Raw genomic sequence first — 15,651 nt, 5'->3', positions numbered from 1 at the left:
GGCTCTCTTCCCCCCAGTCGCTAACTCTCTTCCCCCCAGCCGCTCGCTCTCTTCCCCCCAGTCGCTCACTCTCTTCCCCCCAGTCGCTCGCTCTCTTCCCCCCAGTCGCTCGCTCTCTTCCCCCCAGTCGCTCACTCGCTTCCCTCCAGTCGCTCGCTCTCTTCCCCCCAGTCGCTCGCTCTCTTCCCCCCAGTCGCTCGCTCTCTTCCCCGCAGTCGCTCGCTCTGTCTCTTCCAATAACAACATGCCCTCAATAATCCCTCGGCACCGCCGGGCACTTCAGCTAGTCTTTATATATAAAAGCGGTTGATCTGTCTGTCTGTCTGGCTATACACTCAGAAGTTATAGAGCATACCTACACATGTGTTACATCATAAGAAAGCTTACGATTCCGGAATGGTCATAAGCGTATTTACTTTTTGGTCGGACAAAAATTGAGCCGATGGTATCCAAAAAACTTTCAAAATTCCGCTCATTATCTGGTCATTAGCATCGACTGACGTCAAGTTCGACCAATCGTACAGTCGAGCGACCCGACGGTCGACCAATCGCTGTGTCGCAGGGCGGGTTTTTCGCGCATGCGGGCGGGCCGTCCTAGAGTCGAGTGACAGGATGATTGACCAATCCTACACTTCAGTGCCCTGACAGTTGATCAATCTGTGCGTGTGTGGGTGGGCCTAATCATTCTGAACTGAGGTGAATGGCCGCCATCTTGATTCCAAACTCTTCATTTCTTTTTCCCGCTTTCTGCGTGTTTCTTTTCAAATCTACATTTCCAGCAAAAAAAAAAGTTGCTTTTAAAACACAAATCATTTTTTAAAAAAGTTAATTAATTTGTAAATCTTTTCTCTAACCTCATTAATTTTCCTACCTGTCACCGTTTTTGCAGGCCAGGAAGCCTCAGCCTCTCCTCGCCAGCCACGCCCGAGCTAGGCACCGCCCCTCCCGCTGGGCCCGCCCCGCGATCGCCGCCATCTTGGTAAAGGCTGGCGCCATGGGGCTGGGCCGAGCATAGCCATCATCGCAATTTTGGTAAAGGCTGGCGGGGCAGGAGGGAGCCTAGTGGGAGGTGAGTTGTGGTCACCGCGGGGCTCGGGCTCAGCTGATCGGGCACTCATCAGAGGTCGGCCCACAACACATCGACCGGAGGAGCGGCGGCTCTCTCTCTCCTTCCCCCCCCGCAGCCCGAGAACCCGACCCAAAGCCAACAAGTGAGCGGCCGCGGCAGTCCATGCCGGGAGCCGCCGCGCACAAAACTTCCCCACAGCATCAACAGCCCCGCCCCAGAGCCCGACCCAAAGCCACCAGGTGACCGGCCGCGGCGATCCGTAGCAGCCCAGTCTCTCTCTCTCTCTCTCACACACTCCCAGTCAGCACCAACCAGTATGCTCGCCGCCATCTTTGATCATGGCAGCACTTCAATGTGGAGAAACAACAGCGCCATATTGCATCCTGGCAGCAGGACAATGTCCTCGTGATGCCATTTTTCATCTTGGCGGCACTTCAATGTGGGCCTGAACAGCGCCATCTTTGATCATGGCAGCACTTAAATGTGGGGAAACAACAGCGCCATCTTTAGTCTGGGCTATCCGGTTTCTTCCTCCTTCCCTCACTCTCTCCTTCCCCCTCCCCCTCCCCCCTCTCTCTCCCCCTCCCCCCCTCCTCTCCCTCGCACCCTCCCCTCCCCCTCCCTCTTCCCCCTCCCCCCTCCCCGCCTCCCCCCCTCCCCCCTTCCCCTCCCCCCTCTCCCCTCCCCTCCCCCTTCCCCTTCCTCCCCTTCCCCTTCCTCCCCCTTCCCCCCAGTCGCTCTCTCTCTTCCCCCAGTCGCTCTCTCTCTTCCCCCCCAGTCGCTTTCTTTCCTCCCCCCAGTTGCTCTCTCTCTTCCCCCCAGTCGCTCTCTCTCTTCCCCCCAGTCACTCTCTCTCTTCCCCCCAGCTGCTCTCTCTCTCTCTTCCAACAACAACATGCCCTCAAAAAACCCTGGGCACCGCCGGGAACTTCAGCTAGTAATAAATATATAATAAAAATATAAAAATACAGTTGCACCAGTAAAGAAAGAAAGATTATTGATAGAGCCCCTTTCATGGCATTCCAAAGTGCTTAACAGCCAAGGAAGTACTTTTGAAATACAGTCACTGTTGTAATGTAGGAAACGCAACAGCCAATTTTCACCCATCATGATCCCACAAACTGTAATTACATAACGGCCAGATAATATGTTTTAGTGATGTTGATTTAGGACTAAATATTAACCAGGGCACCAGGAGAATTCCTCTGCTCTTTTCGAAATAGTGGATTCATTATGTCCTACTGAGAAGGCAGAGAGTGCCTCGCTTTAGCGTGTCTTCTGAAGGATGGTACTCCGGACATTGCAGCACTCCCTCAGTCTGCCCAGATTTTCTGCTCAAGTCAATGGAGCGCGAATTGAATCCATAACCTCACGGCTCAATTTGCCAGTACCTCCGCAATTTCTGCCCTCAATTCCGTCAGCATCCTAGGATGAAACCCATCTGCTCATGGTGATTTATCTATATTAAGTACAGCCAGCCTTTTTAATACCTCGTCTTTATCAATTTTTATCCTATCAAGTGTCTCCACTACCTCCTCCTTCACTATGTCTATGGCAGCATCCTCTTCCTTGGTGAAGACGGATGCAAAGCACTCATTTAGTACCTCAGCCATAACCTCTGCCTCCGTGCATAGGTCTCCTTTTTGGTCCCTATTCGGCCCCACCACTCCTCTTACTACCCTTTTACTATTTATATGCCTATAGTAGACTTTCATCTGATTAATGTTTCTGTCCATGTAAGTGTTGATGTACAAGTGTTGAAACTGGATGGAACACGTGGCATCGACCTCGGCAACGGCTATGGACATGGCAACGGCACACCAAGCACAGTCAACCCTGCAAAGTCCTCCTCACCAACATCTGGGGACGTGCCAAAATTGGGAGAGTTGTCCCACAGTCTAGTCAAGCAACAGCCTGACAAATTCATACTCACAGAATCATACCTTTCATTCAATGTCCCAAACTCCTCCATCATCATCCCTGGGTATGTCCTGTCCCACCGACAGGACGGATCCACCAGGGGTGGCGGCACTGTGGTATACAGTCGGGAAGGAGTGGCCCTGGGAGTGCTGAACATTGACTCGGGCCCCCATGAAGTCTCATGGCATCAGGTCAAGTATGGGCAAGGAAACAAACTGCTGATTGCCACCTACCGCCCTCCCTTATCTGATGAATTAGTACTCCTCCATGTTGAACACCACTTGGAAGAAGCACTGAGAGTAGCAAGGGCACAAAATGTACTCTGGGTGGGGGACTTCAATGTCCATCACCAAGAGTGGTTCGGTAGCACCACTACTGACCGAGCTGGCCGAGTCCTGAAGGACATACCTGCCAGTCTGGGCCTGCGACAAGTGGTGAGAGAACAAACACGAGGGAAAAACCTACTTGGCCTGGTCCTCACCAATCTACCTGTCGCAGATGCATCTGTCCATGACAGTATTGGTAGCAGTGACCACCGCACAATCATTGTGGAGACAAAGTCCCATGTTCACACTGAGGACACCCTCCATTGTGTCGTGTGGCAGTACCACCGGGCTAAATGGGATAGATGCAGAACAGATGTAACAGCTCAAAGCTGGGCATCCATGAGGCGCTGTGGGCTATCAGCAGCAGCAGAATTGTATTCCACCACAACCTATAACATCGTGGCCTGTCATGTCCCTCATTCTACCATTACCACCAAGCCAGGGGACCAACCCTGGTTCAACAACGAGTGTAGAAGAGCATGCCAGGAGCAGTACCAGGCGTACCTAAAAATGAGGTGCCTACCTGGGGTAGCTGCAACACAGGACTACATGCATGCTAAAAAGCGGAAGCAACATGCTAAAGACAGGGCTAAGCGATCCCACAATCAACGGATCAGGTCAAAGCTCTGCAGTCCTGCCACATCCAATCGTGAATGCTGGTGGACCATTGAAAAACTAACGGGAGGAGGAGCCTCCATGAATATCCCCATCCTCAATGATGGTGGAGCCCAGCACGTGAGTGCAAAAGACAAGTTTGAAGCCTTTGCAACCAACTTTAGCGAGAAGTGCCGAGTGGATGATCCATATCGGCCTACTCCCGAGCTACCCACAATCAGAGAAGGCATTCTTCAGCCAATTCGATTCACTCCACGTGATATCAAGAAACGGCTGAGCTCACTGGATACAGCAAAGGCTATGGGCCCCGACAACATCCCGGCTATCGTGCTGAAGATTTGTGCTCCAGAACTAGCCGCCTCTAGCCAGTACAGCTACAACACTGGCATCTATCCGACAATGTGGGAAACTGCCCAGGTATATGCTGTCCACAAAAGCAGGACAAATCCAACCCGGCCAATTACCACCCCATCAGTCTACTCGCAATCAACAGCAAAGTGATGGAAGGTGTCATCGACAGTGCTATCAAACGGTAATTACTCACCAATAACCTGCTCACTGATGCACAGTTTGGGTTCGGCCAAGACCATTCCGCTCTCGACCTCATTATAACCTTGGTCCAAACATGGACAAAGGAGCTGAATTCCAGAGGTGAGGTGAAACTGACTGCCCTTGACATAAAGGTAGAATTTGACCGAGTCTGGCATCAAGGAGCCCGAGTAAAACTGAAGTCAATGGGAATCAGGGGGAAAACGGTCCACTGGCTGGAGTCATACCTAGCACAAAGGAAGATAGTTGTGGTGGTTGAAGGTCAATCATCACAGCCCCAGGACATCGCGGCAGGAGTTCCTCAGGGCAGTGTCCTAGGCCCAACCATCTTCAGCTGCTTCATTAATGACCTTCCCTCCAACATAAGGTCAGAAATGGAGATGTTCGCTGATGACTGCACAGTGTTCAGTTCCATTCACAACTCCTCACTTAATGAAGCAGTCCGTGCCCGCATGCAACAAGACATGGACGACGTTGAGGCAACATTTGCGCCACAGAAGTGCCAGGCAATGACTATCTCCAACAAGCGAGAGTCTAACCACCTCCCCTTAACATTCAACGGCATTACCATCGCCAAAATCCCCAACATCAATATCCTGGGGTTCACCATTGACCAGAAACTAACTGGACCAGTCACATAAATACTGTGGCAACAAGAGCAGGTCAGAGGCTAGGTATTCTGCGGCGATTGTCTCACCTCCTGACTCCCCAAAGCCTTACCACCATCTACAAGGCACAAGTAAGGAGTGTGATGGAATACTCTCCACTTGCCTGGATGAGTGCAGCTCCAACAACACTCAAGAAGCTCGACACCATCCAGGACAAAGCAGTCCGCTTGATTGGCAACACACCCACCACCTAAAACATTCACTCCCTCCACCACTGGCGTACCGTGGTTGCAGTGTGTACCATCTACAAGATGCACTGCAGCAACTCGCCAAGGCTTCTTCGGCAGCACCTCACAAACCACCTAGAAGGACAACGGCAGCAGGCGCATGGGAACACCACCATCTCCACGTTCCCCTCCAAGTCCCACACCATCCTGACTTAGAAATATATCTCCGACCCTTCATCGCCGTGGGTCAAAATCCTGGAACTCCCTACCTAACAGCACTGTGGGAGTACCATCACCACATGGACTGCAGCGGTTGAAGAAAGCGGCTCACCGCCAACTTCTCAAGGGCAACTAGGGATGGGCACTTATTGCTGGCCTTGCCAGCGACGCCCTGATCCCATAAACCAATAAGAAAACTACATTCGCCATCAGCCTCAGTGTAACACGTCGCATCATTAATGTGAGCTGTAAATGTCCCCATAGATACACTGGCTGTCTCTTTTCACTCAGTATCCGAACAATGTAAATGTTCTCATTGTATCCGTCAGACGGCACTCTGGTCCCATGTTTCTCGCTGCTCCCTCGGGACTCGCTCCCGTGTTCTCCCTGATTTATGTAAATCCATCAACATTTGAAATCTGTTTATATCTGTGTTTGTGTTCCCCCCTCCCTTTTGTTTTTGTAGTTATTCATCGCCACAATCTCTGCCACGCTTTTGAATTAATTCATTATACTGAAAATCTTAAAGCAACTGCGAGTGATGTTTTAAGTAGTTGTGCAAAGCTACCGTTTGATTAAAAAAATTCTAATATATTAAAATACGCAATTTATTGCGCAGTCGTAGAGACAGGACTGTAACCCGGGTGAGGAGTTTCTCCCATGTCACTAACCATCATTTCCCTTCCCCTGTGATTAATTTATGTTAGTTTCTGTTAGTTTCGATCAGACATTATTCTAACGGTTCAATAGATATTCGGGGAAGTGGTCATATTGCCCTCCGAGAAATTGCCAACGCCGTCAAATGATGGCGGTAAGATATTATCGTGGTGACAAAGTATCGGTTAGAATGTAAATGAAGATGTTTAGTTTATTTCACCGACTGTCACTAATCAGACTGAGGTGGTTGACGGGGCTCGGGTTTGATTAACATTCTGCTGGGGACACAAAACAGGAAGAGTTCCTCTGGTCTCTCAGTGGAAATCTGCCTTGATAGTTGTTATTGCGAAAACGTAACCGCATTTACAGTTTGGTTAGAAATAGCGAGCAGAGGAAATCTACCGCACAGAGCGGATAGTTCAGTGTAAAATGTTTCAGGAGCATGAACCTAATGCTTTCGGTGAGGCGTCACACACCGACAGAAATTAAACAAACACTCGGTGTGATTGATTCGGGCCTATTAAATAAATCGCTAAACGTCAGCAAAGCTGAAGCGTTCCTCATACCCGAGACTCCGCTCACTGAGTTGCTGATTCCACCCTCAGATTGTTCAAGCTGTGGCTCAAAGGGCTTCAGCTGACCCATGGCGCTGATTTGAATCTCGACTGAATATATCGGCGGGTGGATTGGAGGTTGCGTCATTGGAGGGAAACAATGAGAGCAGGAAATGACGGTGAACTAATAGAAGCCTCTGACGGGGTCTATCCCGGTCCGGGATTGGACTTATAACGGGACTGACAGGTTCGGCCTCGGCAGCGGCCATGCGGATATTCAGCGCCTGGGTTGTGTTCGGGGTGTTTATTGTTGGTAAGCATGAGTCCAATCATGTCGTGTTCAAACTAAAGTGTTAATATTATTTCACTAACACCATTTAATACTTGATCTTATCTTGTGCCTCAACACATGTTACAGATCAGAGTGATGGAGATTCTGTTACTCAGTCCCAGTCTTCAGTGATCAGCCGAGAAGGTGAAGCGCTGACTATAAGATGTACCTATATTACCGCAGCCGACAGCTATTACTTATATTGGTACCGGCAACAGCCAGAGAAGGAGCTCCACTTTGTTGTGTGCAGATGGTCTTCGGACACTCAGGAAGAGAATGGAGAAGGTTTCAGACTCCGTTTTTATGCAGAGCTCCAGACCTCGACTAAATTCACCAGTTTAAACATCTCCGGGTTGCAGCTGACTGACGCCGCCGTGTATTACTGCGCCCAGAGACTCTCAGTGATGGAAAGCAGTCTCACCCCTGTACAAAAACTGCCATTGGACTGTAGGGCGGAGCTCCTGTCTGTTGGGGTTGTGTGGAATCGCGGGCAGATGCAGCCACAATGTGCAGCGCGCTGTCAGGCGCTCAAACACACACCGAGCGGAAACCAAATTAACCTCGGATCAAACTGTCACCCAACTGTTTCCAGGAGCGGCCGAGAAAACAAACTGCAGAATCCAATCGGCCCGAATGAACCGACCGGTTAAACTGTCCTTTCTGCTTCTGATCTTTAGACGTAGAGAAGATGTTTCCACTTGCGTGCAAGACAAGAACACGGGGCCATGAATTAGTCATCAATAATCCAAAAAGGGAATTCAGGTGAAACCTGAGAGGGGTTAGAATGTAGAACTCACTCCACTGAGAGTGGTTGAAACAATTCGGAAGATTACAGTCATCCTTACCGGCAATAAATAGAATAGATTCATTCAATCTGATGTTAGGTAAGCACATTACGGAAGAAAGGAAAAGAAATATATGTTGATGCGATTAACTGAAGCGGGGTGGGAGGGCGCTCGTGTGGAGCACAAACACCGAAACGGACCTGTTGGGCCGAATGGCCTGTTTCTGTGCAGTAAGTGCTTTCTAATACTTTATAAACAGAGACACGTTCTAGTTCAGCAATAACTGAGATTAAGTCTAATGTAATGTAAACAGAGACTTGGTCCAGTGCTGTAATAACTGAGACTGTGCTGCTGCAATACATTCAGATAAATGGTCTAGTGCAGTAAAAACTGAGTCAGGGCCAAGCATAATATAATCAGACCCATGCAATACCTATAGCAAACATTACGTGTGCGCTCATTTCAGTTGTTCCTCTTAACCAGATGTGAGTTAGTGAACCCAGTGGACATTAGGACCCTGCGTTCGCCCAACCGGCGGTGCTGTGAGGTCATGTTTGTGTGACGTGCTGTCGGCCATGTATGTGTGAAGTGTAGTCAGGCATGCTTGTGTGATGAAATGCTTTTGAGACGTACTGGCGGCCGCGTTTGTGTGACGTCCCGTTACGTGAACCAATGTTTATTTAAATAAAACAACACCGTTCAAATGAAACATGACTTCAATTCCCACAAACGGAACAGTCTCCCTTTCTTAATAAAAAGTTGAAAATATGCGAAACAGATAAAGACAGATAGCGACGATTAAAGTGGTTGGCGAGTTGCGTATTTGCGAACAGTGCTCCTATGGAGCAGCGCGGCCTGTGTTCTACATACAGCATTTTCTGGGCCGCTTTGCAGTGCGGGAAGCTCAGTCCCACATTGCTGCTTAAATCAACAACAACAACAACTTGTATTTATATAGCGCCTTTAAGATAGTAAAACGTCCCAAGGCGCTTCACAGGAGTGTTATAAGACAAAAAATGGTACCGAGCCACATAAGGAGAAATTAGGGCAGGTGCCCAAAAGCTTGGTCAAAGAAGTAGGTTTTAAGGAACGTATTAAAGGAAGAAAGAGAGGTAGAGAGATGGAAAGGTTTAGGCATGGAACTCCAAATCTTAGGGCCTAGGCAACAGAAGGCACGGCCACCAAAGGTTGAGCGATTGGAATCAGGTATGCTCAAGAGGGCAGAAATAGAGGAGCGCAGATCTCTCGGTGATGGGGGGGGGGCTGGTGACAGTGAGGGGGTTGAAGGAGATTACAGACACAGGGAGGGGCGAGGCCAAGGAGGGATTTGTAAACAAGGATGTGAATTTTGAAATCGAGGCGTTGCTTAACCGGGGGCCAATGTAGGTCAGTGAGTACAGGGGTGATAGGTGAATGGACTTGGTGTGAGTTAGGACAGGGGCAGCCGAGTTTTGAATGACCTCAAGTTTGCGTAGGGAAGAATGTGGGAGTCCACCAGGCGAGCGTTGGAATAGTCAAGTCTAGAGGTAACAAAGGCATGGAGGAGGGTTTCAGCAGCGGATGAGCTGAGATAAGGGCGGAGACGGTCGATGTTATGGAGGCTGTCTTAGTTATGCTGTGGATATATGGTCGGAAGCTTATTTCAGTGTCAAATATATCGCCAAGGTTGCGAACAGTGTGGTTTAGCCTCAGACTGATGTTTGGGAGAGGGATGAAGTCAATGGCTAGGAAACGGAGTTTCTGGCGTGGACCGAAAACAATGGCTTCGGTCTTCCCAGTATTTAATTGGAGTAAATTTCTGCTCATTCAGAACTGGATGTCGGACAAGCTGTCTAACAATTTAGAGACCGTGGAGGGGTCGAGAGAAGTGGTAGTGAGGTAAAGCTGGCTGTCATCCGTGTACTTGCGGAAACTGACGCTGCGTTTTCGGCTGATGTCACCAAGGGGCAGCATGTAGATCAGAAATAGGAGGGAGCCAAGAATAGATCCTTGGGGGGACACCAGAGGTAACGATGCGGGAGCGGAAAGAGAAGCCATTGCAGGTGATTCTCTGGCTACGATTAGATAGACACGAATGGAACCAGGCGAGTGCAGTCCCTCCCAGCTGGTTGACGGTGGAGAGGCGTTGCAGAAGGATGGAGTGGTCAACCGTGTCAAAGGCTGCAGACAAGTCAAGAAGGACGAGGAGGGATAGTTTATCTTTGTCACAGTCACAAAGGATGTCATTTGTGACTTTGATCAGAGCCGTTTCGGTACTGTGGCTAGGGCAGAAACCTGATTGGAGGGATTCAAACATGGCGTTGTGGGAAAGATGGGCACGAATTTGGGAGGCGACAACACATTCAAGGACCTTGGAGAGGAAAGGGAGGTTGGAGATGGGGAAAAGGTTGCAAGGACGGAGGAGTCAAGGGTTTTTTTGAGGAGAGAGTGATGCCTGGAGATTTGAGTGAGAGCGGGTAAGTACCTGAGGAGCGAGAACCATTAACAATATCAGCGAACATGGGAACCAGAAAAAGAAGTTGGGTGGATAGCAGTTTAGTGGGAATACAATCGAGGAAGCAGGAAGTAGGTCTCATGGGCAAGATCAGCGCGCAGAGGTCATGAGGGGAGATCTGAGAGAAATTGGAGAATGATGTGAGTTCAGGGCTAGGGCAGGAATTTTAGAGGAAGTTGGCCCAGTGGGTTTGGGGAAGGAAGGGAAATGGCAGAGGCAGTTGAACAGATAGTCTCAATCTTAGAGACAAAGATGTCCATGAGCTCCTCACACTTGTTATACTCGCTGGAGTTTAGAAGAATGAGAGGGTATCTCATTGAAACTTCTAAAATTCTGACTGGACTGGACAGACTAGATGCAGGAAGGGTGTTCCCGATGGTCGGAGAGTTCAGAACCAGGGGTCACAGTCTAAGGATAAGGGGTAGGCCATTTAGGCGAGAAATTAGGAGGAATTTCTTCACCCAGAGAGTGGTGAACCTGTGGAATTCTCTACCGCAGAAGGCAGTAGAGGCCAATGCTTTAAATATATTCAAGAAGGAGTTGGATATATTTCTTAAGGCTAAAGGGATCAAGGGGTATGGGGAGAAAGCAGGGACAGGGTACTGAATTTGAATTATCAGCTATGATCGAATTGAATGGCGGAGCATGCTCGAAGGGCTGAATGGCCTACTCCTGCTCCTATCTTCTATGTTTCTATGTTTCTATGTTGCCAGAGGCGAGGGTGTAAGAGACAGGGGAGAGGGGTTTCAGAAGACGGTGAGCAATCGAGAATAGTAGCTGGGGTTTATCTTTGCATTGCCGACTGATTATGAAATAGTGAGAAATTTTAGCAGATGAGAACAGAACCAGATAATGCTTTATGTGGTCCAGCCCGATATGGTGATGAATGGCTAAGCCAGTTGTCCGCCATATCCGTTCAAGTCTGCGTCACTTGGACTTAAGCGAGCGAAGATGCGAGCCGTGCCAGGGAGAACGTCCAGGGTGAGAGAGTGTAATTGTTTTAAAGTACTAGGGTATCAAAGGTGGCAATGTCACAACCTCGGAGTTTAACCTCGAACCTTTTGTCTGTGTCTCTCTGCCTGTATTTTTGAGTGTGAATGTATGTGTCTGTATGTCTGGTTATGTGCTTCTGTCTGTCTCTGTTTATCTGTGCATATTTGTCTGTGTGTTGGTATGTGTGTTTCTCTGTGTTTGTGTTTGCAGTGCTCTGTGTGAGGCTTGTCTATCTAATTGTCTGCCTTTCTGCCTGTCTGTCTCGCTCTCTGTCTGTCTGTCTCTGTCCGTCTCTCTGACTGTCTGTCTATCTGCCTGCTTTTCTGCTGGTCCCTCTGTCTCTATGTCTGTCTTTGTGCGTTTCCTTCTGTCTCTATGCCTCTCTGTCTGTATGTCTGTTTATCAACCTGTCTATCTATCTTTGTGCAGCCATTAAACCGATGTTATCTCTTTCTCTCTCTTTGTCTCCTTGTGTATACACAGAGAGCTAGACAGATACATTTTTAAAGAATGAGGAGGGCTCATTCTGATCATTTGTTAAAGATATTTCATCTTAAACAACACAGCTGAATATACATAAGTATCCTACACAACATATCAACTAGTTGTGTGCAGCTCGGTTTATGTCGTTTGTGCATGTGTATATGTGTGTATATGTATGGCTGTCTGTGTCTCTATGTATATGGTGTCAGTGCGTGTGTGAGTGTGTATATGAACGGTGTGTGTGTGTGTCTATATGTGTATGGGTGTCTGTGTGTGTATGTGTATGGCTGTCTGTGCATTTGTGTATATGTGTATATGTATATCTATTTGTCCTTGTTGCGAATGCGCTATACCTTGCTTGTACTACCCACAGGAGGGCGCTCTGTGATCACTTTATAAAGATGATGATGATCCCAACATAAAGGAAGTGGCTGTTTAGAGCTATACAAAAGGGACGGGAGAAGAAATCCAAACCGATCTAATGAGACCCCTGCGCTGTTTCAGTTCATCCCATTCCAGGCCCAGTATAGGCAATGATCACAGTCTCTTGTTTCTGGAGTTCAGACGGGAACCATGGAGGTGAAACGCTGCCTGACTCTGGTTATTGTCCTGATCACGGGTCGGTGATATTGGAACCATCCTATAACATTCTCAAATCCTCATCTACATCTCAGGGTGATTATTCTCTTTTGTTACTCCGTCTAACCCGGTGTGTGTCCACTGTTTATTTTCAGAGATGAGTAACGGAGACTCGGTGCCCCAGCCTGAACAAGGAGTCGGATCAGAAGAGGGTGCAGAGTCAGCAATAACCTGCAGTTACTCTGTATCGGGTTCAGCTACAAGCCTGCTTTGGTATCGTCAGTTTCGCCACAAAGCCCCTCAGTATCTGCTCAGAGCCAATAGTTATGGGAATAACAAGACAGTTCCGGGCTTTGAACACTTCAGCGGGAATCTCAACCGGGCACACGACACTTGTCATTTGTCCGTGAAAGGCTTGAAGATCACGGACAGCGCCGTGTATTACTGTGCCCTGAGACCCACAGTGACTAAGGGTCCCTCTATCCTCATACACAGGACGGCAGCAACGGTTGCTCCGGGAAAATACCAGGGATTGAATCCCAAAGAGTTTGCCGAGGAAATAAATGTGGAAATACAGCCTGATCTGAGCGGTTTACTCTCGTTAAAGTCATTGCTGTCAGTTTGGGGATAAATGACGTCTCGCTATCAATTTAATGCAGCGTCAAATTCAGACATTTCAAGCTCCCTGTTAGCTCAGACATGCAGATCTCTGGGATGTATAACAGGATCAATCTGTACAAGTAAGAGTCCTGGATATGGTGCATATACCAAGTGACATCTTTCAAAAGCGATCTAATCTCAGAGTCGGCCTCGGGGGCGTCACACCTCAAAACTTCTGGGATTCCAGTGGTAAAACATAATGATTGACTGAAATCAGCACTTTACTGGTACAAGTTGAGCCTCAGTGGTATCACATCCCGGTCTGACTATTATTATGCCCGAGTGGCGTTAAGATTGTAACTATTAATGATGTTGCTGGATCGGAGAGTATTCGTTAATATTAGTGCTTGAGACTAATTTGGAATTATTTTACTTTTCACCTTAAGTAGAGAGAGATCCATCTATCTATAGATAGAGACATTGAGTTCCACAGAAAGAGAGACAAAGCGAGAAAGAGAGAGAAAGACTGACAAAGAGACACAGGGCAAGAGAGTGAGACAGGGAGAAAGATACACAGACACTGACAGGAAAGGAAAGAGTTTGGAGAGAACCAGGAGTAATTGGTCCTCAACTAACATTGATTGGTCCACAGCTGACGTCAGTTCTGTGTGACCAGCCAATCCGGGCCCAGAGAAACGCCCATCGGTTTCCAAATAAGTGAAGACTGCCTCTGATTTGGGTTTGCTGTTTAGTATCAGACTACAACTGTTCAAAACATCCTGCTATTTTCTGTCGAACTCTAACCAAATACCATGTGCTCCCCATATTCCTTACTGATAATAATGCTTATGCTGCCTGGTGAGTCTATGTTTACAGGGTCAGTGTGTGTTCTATGGGTTATATTTACTCCCAGACTTTTGTCACACTCTTTATTTTGTTACAGGAACGAGTGGCAAAGACTCAGTGTCCCAGGATCCGTCGGAGATAAAGGTTCAGGAAGGACAGACCATAATACTGAACTGCAGTTACTCCACATCCGATCCCCTTCCTTACCTGTTCTGGTACATCCAATACCCCGGGGAAGCTCCGAGATATTTACTGAAGAGATATGGCAAGAGTCAGGGGGATAAGTCTCCAGATTTCCCGGACCGATTCTCTGCTGATTTGGACCAAGACAAGAAAACGGTTCCTTTAAATATCCCCGGGGCTCTTGTCTCTGACTCTGCCGTGTATTTCTGTGCGCTGAACCCCACACTGTTACAGGGGCGCAGTCACTCCGTACAAAAACCAGCGGCGGCAGGCAGCGAGAGGCGGGACCTGTGGGAGACTCGGCGGCGGCAATAAAAGCGGCAGCGAGGCCAGGAGAGGCCTCAGAGCAGCGGCGGCAGGCAGCGAGAGGCGGGACCTGTGGGAGACTCGGCGGCGGCAATAAAAGCGGCAGCGAGGCCAGGAGAGGCCTCAGAGCAGCGGCGGCAGGCAGCGAGAGGCGGGACCTGTGGGAGGCTCGGCGGCGGCAATAAAAGCGGCAGCGAGGCGAGGAGAGGCCTCAGAGCAGCGGCGGCAGGCAGCGAGAGGCGGGACCTGTGGGAGGCTCGGCGGCGGCAATAAAAGCGGCAGCGAGGCCAGGAGAGGCATACCAAACTCCAGTCTGCGAGCTCGGAAGTTGCAGAGAGGTAAAAAGTAATCGGGGTGTGACGTCACCAGGGAGCAGGTAAGTGATTGGTTGGTGAGTATTTCTCTCTTTTCATTACAAGCTTGAATTCTGTGGTGTTAAATTTCTAGGGGCTCTGTGTTGTAGTGAGGACAGTTGGTAAATAAAGCGCCCGAGAGTATACCTGTAACTGGGGTATTGAATAAATTTTTAGATTAATTAAAGGAGTAAGTCATGGCAGGAGAGCTCAGACCCGTGTTCTGCTCCTCCTGCTCTATGTGGGAAGTCAGGGACGCTGCCAGTGTCCCTGGCGACCATGTGTGCGGGAAATGCATCCAGCTGCAGCTACTTGTAGACCGCATTGTGGCGCTCGAGCTGCGGGTGGATGAGTTTTGGAGCATGCGCAATGCTGAGAGGCTCGTGGATAGCACGTTTAGTGAGTTGTTCACGCCTCAGGGTAGGGCTGCACAGGGGGTGACCATCAGGCGGAGCAACAGAGGCAGGCAGGAAGTGCAGGGGCCCCCTGCGGACATCCCCCTTTCAAACAAGTATACCAAGTTGGATACTGTTGAGGGGGATGACTCACCAGGGGAAGGCAGCAGCAGCCAGCTTCCTGGCACCAGGGACGCTTCTGCTGCTCAGAAAGGGAGGAAAAAGAGTGGGATAGCAATAGCGGTAGGGGATTCTATCGTAAGGGGAACAGATAGGCGTTTCTGTGGCCGCAAACGTGACTCCAGGATGGTTTGTTGCCTCCCTGGGGCAAGGGTCATGGATGTCACTGAGCGGCTACAGGGCATTCTTAAGGGGGAGGGTGAGCAGGCAGAGGTCGTGGTCCACATTGGGACCAACGACATAGGTAGGAAGGGAGATGAGGTCCTGCATCAAGAATTTAGGGAGCTAGGTAACAGATTAAAGAGCAGGACCTCAAAGGTTGTAATCTCTGGATTACTCCCAGTGCCACGTGCTAGTGACTTTAGGAATAGGAGGATAG

The sequence above is a fragment of the Somniosus microcephalus genome, chromosome 4, assembly GCF_052327205.1.
Source record: "Somniosus microcephalus isolate GS21.2 chromosome 4, FLI_Smic_1.0, whole genome shotgun sequence".
In the NCBI taxonomy this organism is placed as follows: domain Eukaryota; kingdom Metazoa; phylum Chordata; class Chondrichthyes; order Squaliformes; family Somniosidae; genus Somniosus; species Somniosus microcephalus.
The sequence above is the reverse complement of the archived record's forward strand: the minus strand, read 5'-3'. Positions refer to the sequence as shown.